At 38.7% G+C, this 9,240-nt stretch overlaps 1 protein-coding gene across 2 annotated transcripts in view; it reads right to left on the bottom strand.

Moving 5' to 3' along the window:
* slc45a4a (solute carrier family 45 member 4a) overlaps nucleotides 1-7,942 on the bottom strand; it is a 50,051-nt gene extending 42,109 nt beyond the window's left edge. The window contains exons 1-2 of one of the 2 annotated variants that reach the window (XM_007564886.2): nucleotides 7,722-7,942; nucleotides 6,030-6,113 (exon numbers count right to left, since the gene is read on the bottom strand). The gene's annotated coding sequence lies outside the window, so the exon portion shown is untranslated. Of the gene's footprint in view, nucleotides 1-6,029; nucleotides 6,114-7,513; nucleotides 7,607-7,721 lie in introns of those variants that run through there. The other variant, XM_016677931.1, reaches the window with a different exon arrangement.
* Nucleotides 7,943-9,240: the final 1,298 nt, after the last annotated feature.

The following is a 9,240-nucleotide window of genomic DNA, read 5'->3' as shown; positions in this document are numbered from 1 at the left end:
AGGTTTTCCCTCTCATGATCGGCATTATTTCACACCAGCTACTTTTGACACAGAGAAAAGCGGAGCGATAACGGCTTGTGCAAACCTGTTCTTCCAAGTGGCGCTAAACCGAAGGTGGCAAGTTTCAGACCCTGCCCACTCATCTGGTGGAATATTCCACTGAGCAGCACACAGATCTGCAGTCTTACTCATTCCTGCAGGCTCGCTTAATGCCAAAAAAAAAAAAAAAAAAGGAAAAAAAAAAAAACAAAAAAAAAAAAAACGACAAAAGAAAAAAAAAAACACACTCCTCAGCTCCACCCAACAGCCTGCAGACTGATAGGAGATAAGCACAACAGGTTTTCCCTCTCATGATCGGCATTATTTCACACCAGCTACTTTTGACACAGAGAAAAGCAGAGCGATAACGGCTTGTGGAGACCTGTTCTTCCAAGTGGCGCTAAACCGAAGGTGGCAAGTTTCAGACCCTGCCCACTCATCTGGTGGAATATTCCACTGAGCAGCACACAGATCTGCAGTCTTACTCATTCCTGCAGGCTCGCTTAATGCCGACTAAAAAAAAAAAAAAAAAAAAAAAAAAACGGCAAATGAAATCAACAATATCAAACTCACTGACCTGCACACGTTTACACAAGTGAACAGCAAACTGACGACGAAACACAAGCTAGTAAAGGCAACAAAGGTTATTTTACTGGTACAGACGTATATGAGCAGATTCTTGCAGATGTTATTATTTTGATTTTCTGTTACATTCCCCTAAACAGCAGCCAAGAACAAAATATTTTTATTGCTTGTTTGTATGCAAATATTACCGTATCAGCAGGTTTGAAAATATGCTTTGTGCCAACTGTGAGACAGGCAGCATGCCAAAATAAATCTCAATATTTTATTTACTACATTACATGTATTTTTTTTCTATTATTTCACTGACTAATCTATTGTAGTCTGATTTAATGTCAAACTAAAATAGTTTGGGTCCTCCTAAACAGTTAGGACGACCCGAACTGTTTCAGTTTTCTAAATGTCAGAATAAAAGGAGAGAGAAACGTTTTGAAACTTCCCCTAAATTCAGACGTCTGCATACTTTTTCTTAGTGTTTGGTAGATATGAGTTGAATTAAAGCTTTTGTAGTTTTATGGGATTTTTAGCTCATTCCTCCAGACAGAACCAGAGCAATCGAGTCCGGTTTCTTTCGCCCTCACACACACTTCCAGCTCTTCTCAAAAATTATTTTCCATAGCATTTGCAAACTGTAATCTGATTTTGTGTAAATTATGGAGACATTGCTTCTTCCTCACTGATTGGCCTCGTCACACTGTGGATGATGACACTCTGACCAGTTTCTCGCAGCATCTTTGCAGCATATTTTCCTTTGCGCTGCAGGAGATATCATCATTTCACACCATAATTGTCCATCTACTTAAGCACTGAACATTAAAAACATACATTTCATTTATTTTTTATAATTGTCCCACGGTGTTATACAAGGAAGCACCATTTTCAAAGTGCTGCCTTTAAATACAACCACAGGTGAGTCTCAATTTAATTCAAATATTGTAAATTAATCAGATGTTTTAGGCCTTTAAGTATTTCTTAGTTGCGTAAAGCCCTAGTAATCTTAGCATTTTTTTATGATATTTTTACAAATGGAAATATTTTTTTTAAAATACCTGACATAAAACAGGAGAAAGTTTAATCTTTCAAGAAAGAAAATAATGTTATTATCATTTTTATAGAGTTTAGCTGTATATTTAATCAGAAATGACATATTTAGTAAGTCATTTCAGTTTGTTTCAGCACTCAATAATAAATACATTTTATTGTAAATGACTGCAAAATTCTATAGTAAAGAGCTACGAAGTTGCGTTTTATCGCTTCCCAGTTCGCGTTCATCCAACACGATTTTGTACGGATATGAACTCCATCACTGAAGAAAGAATGTCCTGTTAAAGAAAGCCGAGCGAGAGAGCGGCTATCACTCCGAGCGTCTCATTACAGTGTTAATGACATTACTGGCACTCGGCCGGGTATCTTCTCTCCTCTTTTTTTTTTTTTTTTTCCCCCTTTCACAGAGAGCGGGCCCATTCAGACGGTGTCGTCTGTAGAAACTCTGTTCACATGCAGAACGCAAACAATCAGCGCACTGTTTGGTTTTCAAGTGAAAACTCTCATGTTCTCAAAATTGGAAACGCGCTCTCCTTGTTTTTGTAACTGGGAACAATCCAAATCAAACGTGTCGTTTTACAGAATATGAAAACATTCTAGGTGAGGCCATTTTTTTTAGGTGACAGATTTGAGTACTTATGTCAAAAATGTGCAAAAGTGAAGGAAAAACATCCATGATCTCAAAGGTAAGAACAAGTTGATCAGAATTATCAAGCAAATAACTGACTTGAACATGTGGCGGAGAAATGTCTCCATATCTCACAGAACATATGGCAACTGCCGCAAAGGTAAACTTTAACTGTGACGGCAAACAGTGGAGAGATAAGTGTAAGCGGAGGGTGTGGTGTGTGTGTGTGTGTGTGTGTGTGTGCGCGCTTCACCCTAAATGAACTAAAGTGAGCCACGACGCATCACACCAACACACGATACCAGACATCGCTGGCATCCAGACAGGTTTCTTTGTAGCCATTTAATCAGAAAGTGGGATTCACTTAGTCATTGGATGAACATCTTGTGAGGATGAGTCACTGAAAATTATACTGGAAACTACCCAATAGGACGGAGACAAAACGACTTTGACAAAAGTTTGAGGAGAGAAACTTTAGATTTGATAATAAACGCAGAGACAGCAATACGTTTATACCTGTGGCTGCAGAGCCGAACAAAAAGCAGTCAGGACAAATTTGAATAAGCTTTTTATCTTGTTTGTCCCTGCTTTGCCTTTGGCATTGGAGGAAAGTGGACAAATAATAAAAGCGTCTTCGACTTTCATCATTTCTGCAGCCCTTTAATTGTTCGGTTTTGTCATTCTAGGAGCTGACAGTTGTGTTTTTACCAATTCTGAAAAAACTAAAACTTTTTAAAAGTCTGATACCGTCGTACAATGACATTATTTAATTCTCTCTGCAAAAAATGGCTTCAGCTAATGGATGCAAATCCCAGGCAAATCCTGCTATAGTGAGACATGTTAACCTCTGATCTTATGCTGTGAATTCAAGTGAATGTAAAAAATTATCTTAGTTTCGCAAGAAAAGACATTGTGACAGTGGCTTAAAAAATATCCAAATGGTAAATCCATTATTCTTGCCTGAATTTTCTCCAGCTCTCACAGTAATGCAAGCTTTGTAAATCCAAATTTCGAAAAAGAAAAAGAAAAAAAAAAGAAATGCATGTAAGGTTTACAATGTTTCAGCACAGTGGAAACACCATGATCATGTGGTGTCTGGTGTTTTTCAGCAAAACTTTGAGGTTCACAGCTGACCTTTTGTCTAATTTTTCAATATTCAGCACATTTGATTGTTTTTATTTGTTGTTTGTTGAGATTTTTGGCCTTAGTGGCAAATATCCCTACTTACACAGAACAACATCTGTGCTTTAAGTGCAACACGTACCGCACCTTTAACACACTGTATGGCTCCATTTATGTACATTAAAACTGAACACTTTAATCAAAAAGAAAACTTTAAATCCAATTCAAAGTGTCAAACAACAAGATCTCCTCAAGAAGACTGAAATCATAAGATCAAAACTGCTGAGATGCCTGAAGTAACTGAGTCAACAACAATCATTATAGATGGAAAACTAAACTGTGTCACTTTGACAGCAGAAATGTTGCAGGAATATGACTGCAAGTGATGAGGTTAAAAGACCTGGAACAAAACAAAGCATTAGAAAAAGCTATTAGATGCTTGATGAATGAGAACAGAAGATAAATAAGGAAGAGTCACAAAAAGATAAAGAAAAGACAGAAAATTAACTCAAAATGCAGAGAGAAGGGGAAGTCAACCATGTGAAACGTCTTTATAACTACAGTGTGTGTGTGTGTGTGTGTGTGTGTGTGTGCGCAGCAGATCTAGTGAGATAAGGAGGAGGTTACTGACGGCCCTGCTGTAAGTGAGAAAAAAAAAACAACCACTGGCTCATAATGTGACGACTCATTTCTCGTCCTCCTGTTTCTTCAGACCTGAGCTCCAGAACCACACAGGAGACGGGATTGGGGTTACGTACACAAAGGATCAGAGCTCGGGATTAAAAACAAAAAAACAGAACAAAACTGATCCCGTGTCCGAGTGTGTTGGAAAGAGAAAGACAAAAAAAATAAATAAATAAATAAAAGAATGGCTTGAAAAAAGGAAGCGAAGACTAAAACCTCAAATTACATCTGAACAGGGGTCATATGAAAGAACCACATTTGATTTTAATCACAGACTTCCTGTATTCGTTTTACTTCACCTGGTTAGCAAGAAGTTATTGATGCAAAAAAATCTTGGCTGTATTTCATTACCATAGTCTGCAGTATTTTATGAGATAATAAAAAAGACCAGCTGTTGAAACACACTGGTAGCAAAAACACCCATCGCTTTCATTTACGCAGAGCCGTTTTAAAACTGCAGCCACATCTGTAAAGCAGCTGATTGTAGGCTGGGCACCAGAGCAAACAACCCAACAAAACGAAATCTTGTTAAACTACTGTAACTCTAATGCTTGTTTTGAGTCCCGTTTTAAGATTAAGAGGAGATCTGGTTATTTCCAAATAGTTTTGAATGCACCTTTATCTTCCTGAACCCTTAGACTGTTGGTTGTCTAAGTCAGTGATTTTTACTCGAGGTCAGACTGTGAGAATGTCAGGCCCATCAAGTCAGAGCAACACTTGAGTCAATGCAATGGTAGTTCGTCTTAAAGAGCATTTTGTTTATTGTGGGAGGGAGAAACAACGGTTTTATCTACTTTTTAAAAAATTAGTGGTGATATTTTGATATTTACACTCAGTAAGACATTAAATAAAAGCTATTTCAAAGTCAAAAACCAATTATCTTTATTTCATGTAAAAAAAAAAAACAGTTTCAGAATTTTTCAAAAGCAATGTTCATTATTTTAACCCTTTGTTATTGTCTGCATAACTTTAGATTTAATGTAGGTGAGTTGTTTGAAACCACAACAACAAAAATGTAAGCATAGGTAATGCTGTACGTGCAACACTAACACATAAAAGTTCTTCACCAGAGAAAAATTTTCCCATTACAGCACATGTCGGTTTTTGAGGAACCCGACAGCTGACTAAGCTGACCCAAAAACTTTTCTCGTGATGCAGAAACAGATCTAGAGTCACAGCGAGTGCAATGACCTCGACTGCAGACACTTCAGTATGAATAATATATTTTGAACGGGTCATTGTAAACTCAAAAACACACCGCAAAGCCTTGTGTTTCTCTACTGAAATATCTGGGTTCACCTGTTGAGTGGATCTGAAATAACAAGTAAATCAGGGATTCACAAGTCTGGATATTATGGCAGGAGATGAAAAGAAGCCGACTAGTCTACAAATCTGGCTTTATTTATGCAAAAATACCCTGGTCCTGCATCTTCACTGTCAAATATTGATTTGTCTGACTTATAAAGGTCAGTGTGGGTGTGTGCCCACATTACATACAGACGTATTGTGTGCTCATGTGACATTCTCAGCTTGTGACTATATGCGTCTGCATGCATCTTATGAGCTGGTAATAACCTGATGCTGACACAGCAGCCGTCAACAGTCAGCAAAGACTTCATCAAGAGGAAGTCGACTGCTTTCACTTCAGCATAAGCCGGCTGCTCGCCAACACACACATACACACGCGCGCGCACACAAAGCAAAACCTAAACTGCAACGCAAACAAAATGAAACGAAGAGCCTGACAGATTTAGAAGGAAGGAGTTTCCTCAGAGGCAGCGTGTTTTTGGTTCTTTTCTGCAAAACCAGTCAGGTGACTCCAAAAACCAAAGGTTATGACCCAATACAGGGAAGCTCTTATTGCACTGTTGGTCTGGTTTACAAAACTGACTTGTTAATCATAGAAGTAGATCATCCAGAAGAGACTCACCAAAAGGCATCGAAAGCTTCATAAATGTCCCCGAGACGTTGTTCCTTTGGTCCTGGCCGTTAACGTGAAGCCGGGCAGTCGAGTCTGAACCAAGAACACAAACAGACACCGAAGAGGTGAGACTTAACAAATCAGCACACAGTGTGTACAGAGCAGCACTATTTCAGCTTTTACTGCACATTAAATCAATGCAGCAGCAAACACACACACACACGCACACACACTCTCTCACGCAAAAGAAATTATTCATGTTTTGCTTCTCCGGTTCCTCGCAGCGGGATTCGGATTCAAATTTATGTGCAGAAGGCGCCTTGCAAAAGGTTTTGCTGCACCTTAAGCATCTTAAGCATCTTAAGTTGTCGTTTTAGACAAAACAACAGAAAGTTGAGCATAAATTTTACTAGGAAAAGAAAATTAAATCTGGATGGGTTTGGAGCATTTTTTAAATAAAATTCGGAAAAGTGTGCCATGCTTTTGTATTCAAGGGAAGAATAAAAGGCTATGTATGACATGGTTCCCCATGGTTAAACACGGTGCTGGCAGCATCATGCCGCAGGGACAAGCTGTTCAGAGTTGATGGGAAGGTGGGTGGAGCTAAACACAGGCTGATCCTGGGAAAAAACCTGTTAGAAAATAGTTGAGTAGAGTACAGAGTCGCTTTCTAACAGCACAACAACCCCAAACACACAGCCAGAGACATGATGGAACGATTTAAATTAAAGCATAGCTAAGTGTTACACTGGCCTAGTCAAAGTCCAGAACTATATCCAACTTAGAATATGCAACCAGACTTGGAAATTGGTGTTTTACACAGACTCTCAATTCAACTTGTTTTGTAAATACGAATGGGTGACTAGATGAAAGACGTTGGTAGAGATGCACACCAAAAGATTCTCAGGAGAAAAAACATCTATCACGTTTCTTCAACTTTACAATAATGCATTTGGTGCATCACATAAAACAATACGGTTAGTGTTTGGAAAGAGACAAATACAACAAACAGAAAGGGTTACTTTTGCAAGGCACAATTTGCATATTTTTTTGAATACATCTAATAGAAAGTACAACAAATGTCAACACAAACCAGTGAGCAGAATGTTCTTATAATAAAAGTTTGGAGTTTCCTCTTATGCCCAGAGGAAAACAAACTGAAAGCGATCCTTATTAAAGACTGCTGAGCCGAATTTAAAATCTGAAGGACGGAGTTTCAGCTAAAGTGTCCAAAAAGTGTCGATCTTCTCAGATCTTAAATAGATAAAATTACATCTAGTCATGTGGGATATCACACCTTTAAAGCAAATACAGACACGAGTCTTAATCCTCACACTGCTTCTGGTGCGTTCAGCCGCTCCTTCCTGGTTAATAACAAAAGAAGCTGCAGAGAAATGAACGAAACATTTGCGCAAACTGCAACAACAATCACTGCTAATCTCAAATTCTAATAATGCACATTTCCTAATGAGCGCAGGAGAAATTAATGCAACCTGATATATCCTGTAAAGTAATGTAAATGCCTCTCTTCTTCTTCTTCCTCTTCCTCCTCCTTTTCAGCAGCAACCTGAGATGCTGAGTATCCTGGCTCTCAGAGCCAACCAGGAGCAGCAGCTGCTGCTGGTGGTGGGGGACGGCAAAATCCGTCCCCCACCACTGTTGTTGTTGTTGTTGCTGTTTTTAACCGGACACTGCGCTCACCTCGCCGGGTCGTTGACAGCCAGTTGGCTCGGTGTTTGTGTCCTCCGGGAGGTCGGACAGTCGCTGCTCTGGCTCTGCGGCAGAACGTTGTTGCTTCACAGGCTGTCCGCTGCTCCTACGACTGAAGCCAGGGCTTTAAATGCGCCTTTAAAGGAATATCTGTCGGAAGACGAGACGCAGCGCCTGGCTTCCGTCGACGACACGGCTTGTTTTGCATAAGGGGGCGGGGCTTCGTCGAGTGACGTCATCTCGACGTATCGCATTGTCAACTGAGTGGCAGGATATTTATTTATTTGATACGTGATTATAAATAATGATCCAATGAACACAAAACGAAAGAAAGAAAGAAAGATACATAAGATACATTTTAAACTGATTTGACATTTTTATTTTCTTTGTAAAGGAAAATGTCATTCAGAAAAATTATTTTACAGCATAAATGATGCTGTCATTTGTTTTTCTATGGATGTGGTGACACATTGTTTATTTTTCTGCATTAACTCTAACCCAGTCACGTTCACACAATTCAGTACAATAAGTTTATTTCCTATTACAGAAAAGGTGTCGCCCTTGGTAAAGCATCAACATTATCTCAAACTGAATGAAATAAAAACATAAATTTGAATGTTCAAACAATATCTTGACATTGCCAACAATCTCTAAAGTGCATAGGGAATTTTATCTTAATTATACTTTACAGTTTAAAGTTAATTAGATTTTCTGAGAGCTTCTATGTGTTAATTCATAACTGTCTGTGTCACACACAGAAGTCTTTTCTCTTTTTGCCACTGTGCACCTAGCTGAATGAGGACTTGTATTTATCTTTCACCACAAACAGGAAGTAGATAGTTAGAGAGGTAAAAGAAACCCTTCAACGGAGAAATGCAGCACAGAGTGACTGCTTAGAGTCACTAAAAGTCTTCATAGCAATCATTGAGTGCTGTAAACATGCTCACCGTGTTTTGATGGCATGCCAGGAAAAAGCCCTTTTGGTTCTACAGCTATAAAAGTAAAACTTGCTAAACGTACAGGAAGTTTAACTATGGTCAGATGAGTGTTAGGGTAAGGTTTTTGGTAACACTCCACATGGTTTCGGCTTTAAGCACAGGATGAAAATGTAAAAAAGTGCCTGAATTGTGGCGAATCTGTCATGCTGTGGGCCTGTTTATCCCCCAGATGCTTCTGAGAATCTTTTTAATGTTTATCATGCCAAGAGATGTCAAATAAAAATCTGATGGGCACTGGTAAAAATCTGAATGTGGGTCATCATTGGATCTGTAAAAAGGATGATGATGGTTTACCAAACACAAACCAACCATGGTTTGTTTGGCTTCAATGGGTTTTTTTCAGCCCAAAGACCTAAATCATATAGAAAGCCTGCAAGAGGAACTGAAGAGGCTATTAGAGAGGAAACAGAGCCCTAAGAGTAAAAGTAACCAATATTGTATATAATTTATTTATGTTTTTGTTTTAGTGCACTTTTTTTATAAAAGAAAATTAAAGGTTGCTTTATATATAC

This window comes from Poecilia formosa, unplaced genomic scaffold (assembly GCF_000485575.1).
Source record: "Poecilia formosa unplaced genomic scaffold, Poecilia_formosa-5.1.2 Scaffold169, whole genome shotgun sequence".
Taxonomy (NCBI): domain Eukaryota; kingdom Metazoa; phylum Chordata; class Actinopteri; order Cyprinodontiformes; family Poeciliidae; genus Poecilia; species Poecilia formosa.
The sequence above is the reverse complement of the archived record's forward strand: the minus strand, read 5'-3'. Positions and strand labels throughout refer to the sequence as shown.